Source organism: Paramormyrops kingsleyae, chromosome 15, assembly GCF_048594095.1.
Source record: "Paramormyrops kingsleyae isolate MSU_618 chromosome 15, PKINGS_0.4, whole genome shotgun sequence".
Taxonomy (NCBI): domain Eukaryota; kingdom Metazoa; phylum Chordata; class Actinopteri; order Osteoglossiformes; family Mormyridae; genus Paramormyrops; species Paramormyrops kingsleyae.
The window spans coordinates 29,597,088-29,606,079 of NC_132811.1; the positions used below are offsets into that span (position 1 = coordinate 29,597,088).

Genomic DNA, 8,992 nt, shown 5'->3' on the forward strand with positions numbered 1-8,992 from the left:
TACCCTCTTCCCTTTATCGTACCTTAATCAACATATCAAAGTCAATGTTCAAAATGTCAGGTATTATCTTATCATAGAAGCATTTCCTACTTTCTGACTATTTAACTGCATTGGCCATCAGTTACAGTCCGTACTTCATTTCCAATTTAGCCACTGTCTTAATATGTCAAAGACCAACCTTGGTTAATGCAGCTGACATCTCCTTATTGTATATATAAACATTTAAATATTAATCACCTTTCCCTTCATCTAAGTCCATATTTTTAATCTGCTTATACAATCCTGCCATTTGACTTTTAGGAATCTATCAAACTTCAATGTTACTTTAGCCTGTGTACACTGTAGCAATTTCAATATTTCTCTAAAAGCTAGTCACCATATTTCCCTTCTGTCTCTCATTTACCATTTTCCTACTTTCTGACTATTTAAATGCATTGGCCATCAGTTACAGTCTGTACTTCATTTCCAATTTAGCCACTGTCATAATATGTCTAAGATCAACCTAGGTTAATGCAGCTGACATCTGTTTATTGTTTATTTAAACATTTAAATATTAATCACCTTTCCCTTCATCTACAGAGGGAGCCACGTCAAATAGCCGCGGCCGTGTGAATGGCGTGCGAATGGCGTACGGCTGCCCTATGGACGGCGTAGTCCCCCCTCCCTCTCAAGCCAGATAGGCGTGTCAAGATTTCACAGTAAACACGCCTATTTATTCATTTACCTGGTGCCACCACTAGATGGAGCTTCGTTCTCAAGAACATGTTAACACAAGCCAGCAATCTAGCTGCGCTGAGTTGCAATCACGTGATTTTAACCACCCACCCCCGCCGAACTGACGCTATCAAACTGCACTACAGAAATGAAGATCGCGGCTTAATGGACTATTCGCGGTAAGTGGTGTTTTATTTTATAAAATTTGTTTGGGGTAGTTCACAGGTTACTTCCCAGTTTAGTTTTTTATTGGCCGTTTCGAAAATCACTGGCAGCAACAGCAGCGGACAGATGTGACTTTAGATAACTTAATGATCTGTTTACCAAGTCTGGAGTTAACATTACAGCTTACTGTCAGTGTCACAAACTAACAATACAATGTCACTCCTCTTTTCCTCAAAAAGACGCTAAAGCTTCGAAAATACTATTAATGTCCCTATTACAAAAACTGCACTACTCGAGAAACATACAGTAAATGTGTTTGTGCTCTCTGAAAATGCATTTATTTATTCTTTGGGTAAAAGTTAATCTGCAGGTTATTTCTGTGACTGTAATATAATGTGATGTAGTTCATGAGGGACAGAAGATAAGGATAGCTGTACAGGAGCTAGCGAGCTAAACGCTCATAACCAGGTTTATATTTTTCCCATTTTTTGCATGGTAGTTTTGCAACGCATACTGTACAGTACAGTGTATATTGCTCATATACAGTATGAATGTTATATCGCTTAACTTATTTGTATAAAAAGCGCATTAAGTAAATTCTCAGTTATTTTAATGCAGACGATAATACAAACAGTCAGTGGCTACTGTTAACAAAGTTCAATGGTTAACATTAGCGCAAGCAGTTTATTTACATTCCAGATTTCCCAAAACAGTATTTTACACACTCTGTGTTACATAGGTTTATTAGTATATTTTCTTTTTTTATCTTAACTAGATATTCTGTAAAGCGTATTTACAGTATCTTTTTCTTCACTAAATTCTCCTGTTCTCTTTAAGCAGAGCTCCGCTATGGAGGCTTGGGTCAGACGGGTGACGGCTGGCCTTTTGGAGCTACTGGAGGAGCCTGAACAAGCTGTTGAGGGAGCTGGAATGACGTCACAGTGCAACAGATCTAGAATGATGTTTGGTCAGATCTATATTCTGAACATAGAATTGCAAAACGTCTGACAGTTTGGCGGAAACAAAGACTTAAACTGTTGCATCTTTGATAGTTTTTTTTAAAATAATATTTTAGTATAAAAGAACCAGATAGAGACTAATCAGCAGATGGTGTTATCCGGGTATTTTAATGACCTTTAAGCAAAATGCAACATGTACTGTATTGTATGTTTTAGACAAATTACTGTTTTAACTCTGACTATTTTTGGAAGAATAAATTTTTAAGTCATGTTTGCGTGTTTTAATTGTTGGGGATTTTGTTGGGGTATTGAAAAAAAAAAACATTTACTTGAACCAACTACTTCAATGGGCAGAAAATGGGAGACATTCTTAAATTCAGTCTGTCTGAATCGTTATAAACGCCAAATTTGGGAACCATGTTTAACACTAGCATCCCTGAAAAAATCAAGCTCTCCTCACAAGGAACCCCCCCCCCTCCCCCCTCACTCCCCACACAAGCTGCTCGCAGCCTCCTCAGCGCCGATCAACACTTATTGTTTTGCAAATGAAGCGAGTTTCACGGTTTCAACCTCGAGTGAGCACAAAGACGTTTTTCTAAGAGTGTGGTCTGAGGAATCATGAAATACAGGTTGTAATATATCGTACAGTAATTTGAAATACAGTTCAATCCCAATTTCTCGTGATTCGGCAATTGCGATTTCAGTTTTCCCACCGTCAGCCAAATATATTACGGCGCAAACAGTGTAGACAGTGTTTATTTTGCTGACCATTACAAAACTGCCATGTCCACAAAACTCTTTTTATAAAGAGTGTCTCCAGCGAGGAGAGCGTCGCCCAGATACATATGCGGCCAGTGTGTTTTTGGCGCTATGCCCATTTGAAGCCTACCAGAGTTGGGCAAAGCAGGTAAACTGGGGTGGGACAAACGGCAAAGCCAAATTGCCCAACAATTTAAAAGACAAGGTGCAGGAGACTGTCATGCGGAGATTTCCGGATCTCACAGCGGACCACTGGTTCCGGATCAGAAATAAGATCAACGAACGACTGAGAAGTCCACGTAAAGTTGACCCTGAACAGTCACGGGCTGGCTATACTAGGACTTGATGTTTGTTTTCATTTTCATTGTTTTCATTTCATTTCAGTGTAGCTATATTTTTTGAATAAAACTTCATTTTTCATACAGCGTTGGCTTAATTTGTGATTGAGACAAATGGGTTTAATTGAAATAATTTATATTGGTAGGAGTAAATCAGGCTCTAGCAACCTTGGACAAATAAACCATGTTTAACACTAGCATCCCAGAAAAAATCAAGCTCCCTCACAAGGAGCCCCCGCCTCTCACTCCCCACACAAGCTGCTCGCAGCCTCGTCAGCGCCGATCAACACTTATTGTTTTGTAAATGAAGCAAGTTTCACGGTTTCAACCTCGAGTCAGCACAGAGACGTTTTTCTAACAGTGTGGTCTAAGGAATATCTTAATTTGAAATACAATTCAACCCCATCTCTCGTGATTCGGCAATTGCGATTTCAGTTTCCCATCAGCCAAATATATTACGCCGCAAAAAACTTACTTTCGCATGTGTGTTCATGTGTCTCCATATCACATTCATTCGATTATAATTCTAATTATAAATATTGTGTGGGGAGTGAGGGGTGGTCCAGCAAAGGTTCAGAAAAATTTCGTAGACCTCAGGAATGCCAGTGTTAACACTAGCATCCCTGAAAAAATCAAGCTCTCCGCACAAAGAGCCCCCCCCCTCACTCCCCACAGACATAAACTGTATTGATATTTATTATCATTATATAAACGAATGAATGACATACGGAAACAAACACACGCACACAAAAGTCTTTTTTGTTTGCGCCGTAATATATTTGGACCGCCGTCTTGTCTTTACAACTGAATAAGGTGACGCAGATTGTTGCAGACATAAACTGTATCTATATTTACTGTATAACTAGAAATATAACCGAATGAATGTGATATGGAGACATATGAACACACATGCGTAAGTCTTTTTTGTTTGCGCCCTAATATATATTAGGCCGCTAATGCGGCCAGCTTGTGTGGGGAGTTGGGGGGGGGCTCCACCAGAGGCTCCAAAAATTTTCGGAGCTTTCAGGGATTCTAGTGTTAATGGCGCATGCAATCTGGAACAAATGTCTGCCCATACAGATCAGTATTTCTTTTGTCATTTAACCATGCATAATGCTCCCCCATCAAAAAATCTGATGGGGCATTAATCACTTATCACAACTGTGAATAGATGTGGCAGAAGAGACAGATTAATTACCTTTGTAATGCCCATTTTTGACTATAAGTAAAAAAAAAACATCAGCGAAAACATCATCAAAAATATAACGAAAACAAACCCAAGCAGAAGTTACATTTTGAGCACAACTTTGCAGCAAAATAGTATTTATCAGTATACTAAATGGAACTAGGTAAAATACACCGTATTGTAAAATACTGTACATAGCCCGCATTTGTATTCCGTACCTACAATGATCGGTATACTGTAGATAAATTACAGACGTTACCGTGTCTTTAAGGATCATTAAGCATGTCTTGAAAAATACTTCACTAACTACTGTAGTTTCATTAATTCATTATTTAATAATAAATAGCATAATCATCATGGGTTGTGTATTGAGTGATTTAACAAATCTGTTTTATTAATCAGTTTGTTGTTGTTTTTTTACCACGTCATCTATCCATGAAACTATGTTTGCAATAAAAGAACTGCCTGTACTGTACTGTTAACTGTGCCAGTCAATGCTCCACCTGGCGGGATTATACAGCATTGCAACCATCTTTTTAGAAAGCGCATGGGGCGTTTATGGGGCGGGGCTTCGTTTACTGCGTCATCGCGGGGGATCACATTCCGTGCACGGATCGTGCATTGACCTTGCATGGTTCTGCCATGGACCCGTCACGCTCCAGGCGGCTATTTGACGTGGCTCCCTCTGTAAGTCCATATTTTTAATCCGCTTATATTTTCCTGGCATTTGACTTTCAGAAATCTATCAAACTTCAATGTTTATTCAAGATGTGTATGCTGCAGCAATTGCAATTGTTTCAAACAGCTACTCACCACATTTCCCTTCTGTTTCCCATCTATCCTTTTCCCTTTATCAAACATTGATGAACATTTCTACAGTAATGTTTAAATGTTAGGTATCACATTTCATTGTTGCATGTCCTATTTTCTGACTATTTCAATGCATTGGCCATCAGTTACAGTCTGTACTTCATTTCCAATAATTAGTGAACTTCTAATTTTATGCCATTCACTTCATTCCTCTTCATTGCTTCTTTCCATTAGCTTTGGACCCGATTGTCACTGCTTGCAGTTATCTTTATTATTATTTTTCTGCCCTAAAACTGAATGCCCAGCCTAAACCGTAAGTCCTAGGCCTACCAAATTTGGTACGATGATTGGAATTCCTACCCACTACTCAGGTTTTCCGACCCGTCCGACTCAGCCAGAGGGGGGCGCCGTAGCGCCCCATAACACGTTTTGGATGATATCTCCTGTCCTGTTTGTCCTACCTTCAAAATTCTTTTTTCTCCTGATACAGACAGCCATGCCCTACCAAAAAGTCATTGGGACCATGAAGCTCCGCCTACTTAGATTTTTTGCTAATTTGCATAATTTGCAAATCATACTTTTTCCTTAAAGTCCTGGCTTGTCCTACCAAATCAGACAAATGAGGTGTCAGACGAATCAGAATTTTCAGCTGATCAAGAATCATCAACAAAATTCAGACATTTTTATATCCTATGGCCAATAGCCACGCCCAAACAATGTCCAAATTTGGCCCATTTTGGTCTGATGGCTATAACTTGGCCGTGCCTTGGCCTACCTTGACCAAATTTGAAATGCTACCTCCCTACACCATTCTGGGGACACGGTCCAAAGCGGGCCGCATTTCGTCAATAGGGGGCGCTACAACTAAAAACTGGCAATATCTCCTGACTGCCTTTGCCAGTCTAACTGAAATTTGGCAGATATGTACTAGCACCCAGTCTGTGGTCAGTCACATACTATGGCAGTCATCATTCCTTAAATAGTGGCCGCCATCGGCCAATCAAAATCAAGCAGGCATTTGACAGGCTTATAAATGACCAATCTATACCAAATTTTGGTGGTATATTTGTCCTCTGACCCGCAGCCCACCATGCAAAGGACACCTCAGTCGGTCAGATGGGGGCGCTACAGTGACAACTTTTGCATTTCTGCCTATTTCTCGAGAAGGGTGAAGTCTACAATCGACATTTATTGCCAGGTCAATTCAGTACGACATGCCAAATCAAACAACATGTAGAACTTGCTTCTGCATCTTTGCGTTTTTGCATAATTCATATTGGTCTGAAAACAAGACATTTCGTTAACCTCCTAGGATTTTCACCAAACCTACACAAATCTGGTATCATTTAAATCAGGAGACAGTCATAATAAATAATTCATAAAAAAATCATAAACTTTGCATGAGGTATAGTCACCAGCCACACACAAACCATACAGGTGCCATGCCCAATTCAATCCGACAGCTATATCTCAGGCCTGCCTCAGCCAATCATCACCAAACTTTAACATATCCTGTAGAATAGTAGTCCAGAAGGGCCCTCCAAATTTGGTGCCGATCGGTCAAACGGGGGCGCTACAACAATATAACATGTCTGTATAAACCTTGAAAAGCAGTTCAACTTACATTTATCTCATTTCTGTTATTGTGACATATTACTGGTTAAAATATTTTGTACTGCCAGTTCTGTGAGTCATGCCATATCAAGACATATGCAATGCCCAATGATAGTCATTTTCATTCCCTTGTGATGTTTAAAAGCTTAAATAACATATTACTGTAACTTCTACAATGTCCAGCCGAAGTAGGTCATTCTGGTAGTACATCAATCAGGACATTGCCCTTATGGATAATTCATAAAAATATCTTGACCTACCTGTATGCTATGGCCACCAGCTACACCAAACTTGCACCATATCCATGCTCATTTCAATCAACCATCTAAATCTCAGCCGTGCTTCAGCCAATCCTCATCAAATTTGACAGCCTAATGTAGTAAGGGACATCAGACAGACCCTCTAATTTTGGTGCCAATCGGTCAAACGGGGGCGCTACAGCCACTGTCCATATATGTCTAAGACCCACCTTAGCAAATTCAGCTGAAATGTCCTTATTTCTCATAAAACCTTGAAAAAATTGTTACCTATCCCTTCACCTGAGTCCATGTTTTTTATTTACTTTCATTTTTCACCGATTTGCCTCATAGAACATTATCAGACTTAATTTACACATAAGAAGACCTGAAAGTATTAAATGGAATTTCTAAAATGGAGCGCTGATTCCACCTGCTGGCCACACCATTTCCATACACATTTCAATCAAACAGCTATATCTCTGGCATGCTTCATCATATCCTTACAAAATTTGACTTGCTTCTGTGTCACTGGACTACAGACAGACCTTCCAAGTTTGGTGGCAATCGGTCAAATTGGGGTGCTACAGCCGCTGTTCTAATATGTCTAAGACCAACCTTGGTTAATGCAGCTGAAATCTGCTTATTGTTTATTTAAAAATTAAAATATTAATCACCTTTCCCTTCATCTAAGTCCATATTTTTAATCTGCTTATATTTTCCTGCCATTTGACTTTTACAAATCTTTCAAACTTTAATCTTTCTTCAGGCTGTGTACACTGCAGCAATTACAATTTTATAATAAATTGGCCAGCAGGTGGAGTCAGCGCTCCATTTCAATAATGCCTTCAATACTTTTAGCCTTTCTCCTGTCTAAATGTACAACCTACAATATGATACAGCATGATATTACTGCTGTTACATGTCACACTGCCGCAACTCAGCACTTTGTTAAGAATATGCAACACAGCCTATGTTTACACAGGCAGTATAAATAAGCAACTGTGTAATATCTAGACTTACCAGACCAGGTATGAAGGTGCCTAAATCTACCAACTAGTCAGGCCATCTGACCCAAACCATGCATTCAGTCAGGCTAAGGCACTCCACCACAGGGTTCTACATTCTGTCCTACATTTGCTGACCTGTTAGGCCGATATTAACTAATCTATATCATGATTTCTACTTACTACTCAGACCATCTGACCAAAACAATGCATTAAATCAGGTTCAGGCACTACACCACAGGGTTCTACATTATGTCCTACATTTCCTGACCTGTTAGACCGATACTAAACAATCTGCATCCTGATTTCTACCTTCTACTAAAACCATCTGACCAAAACAAGTTCTGTTCTGTCTGACATCTGCTGACCTGTTGTTCTGTCTGACTTGTTAGTACCCTCCTCTACAGTTTGCCCTACATCTCCTGTCGCATTAGAGCTACGCTAAATCTTCATCCTGTTATGGCAGTCTAATTTTGTCTGACTTTCTACTACCCTGGCCGCCGGTTCTCTGCCGTTATTCCTCTACTGTCCTACCAGTCCGATCGTCCTACGCTTTGGACCCTTTCGTAACTGCTTGCAGTTTCTAGTTATTATTATTTTTCTGCCCTAAAACTGAATGTACAGCCTAAACTGTAAGAGCTAGACCAACCAAACTTGGTCAGATGATGTCAATTCCTACCCACTACTCAGGTTGTCCTACCCAGTCCTGCCAGCCAGATGGGGGCGCCTTAGCGCCCCCCAACACGTTTCGGTCGATATCTCCTGTCCTGTTAGACCTACAATCGAAATTCTTTGTTCTACATATACAGACAGCAAAGCCCTACCAACTTGCCATTTGGACTATGAAGCTCCGCCTACTTAGATTTTTTGCTAATTTGCATAATTTGCCAATCCTACTTTTTCCTTAAAGTCCTGGCTTGTCCTACCAAATCAGACAAATGAGGTGTCAGACGAATCAGAATTCTCTGCTGATCAAGAATTATCCACAAAATTCAGACATTTTTATATCCTACGGCCATTAGCCACGCCCAAACAATGTCCAAATTTGGCCCGTTTTGGTCTGACGGCTATAACTTGGCCGTGCCTTGGCCTACCTTGACCAAATTTGAAATGCTACCTCCCTACACCATTCTGGGGACACGGTCCGAGGCGGGCCGCATTTCGTCAATAGGGGGCGCTACAACTAAAAACTGGCAATATCTCC

General features: G+C 40.1%; 1 long non-coding RNA gene across 1 annotated transcript; it reads left to right on the forward strand.

The window, feature by feature from the left end:
• Positions 1-575: 575 nt before the first annotated feature.
• Positions 576-2,108, forward strand: LOC140578503 (uncharacterized). The gene is made up of 2 exons (XR_011982732.1): positions 576-893; positions 1,720-2,108. It is a non-coding gene; the product is annotated as an uncharacterized lncRNA (long non-coding RNA).
• Positions 2,109-8,992: the final 6,884 nt, after the last annotated feature.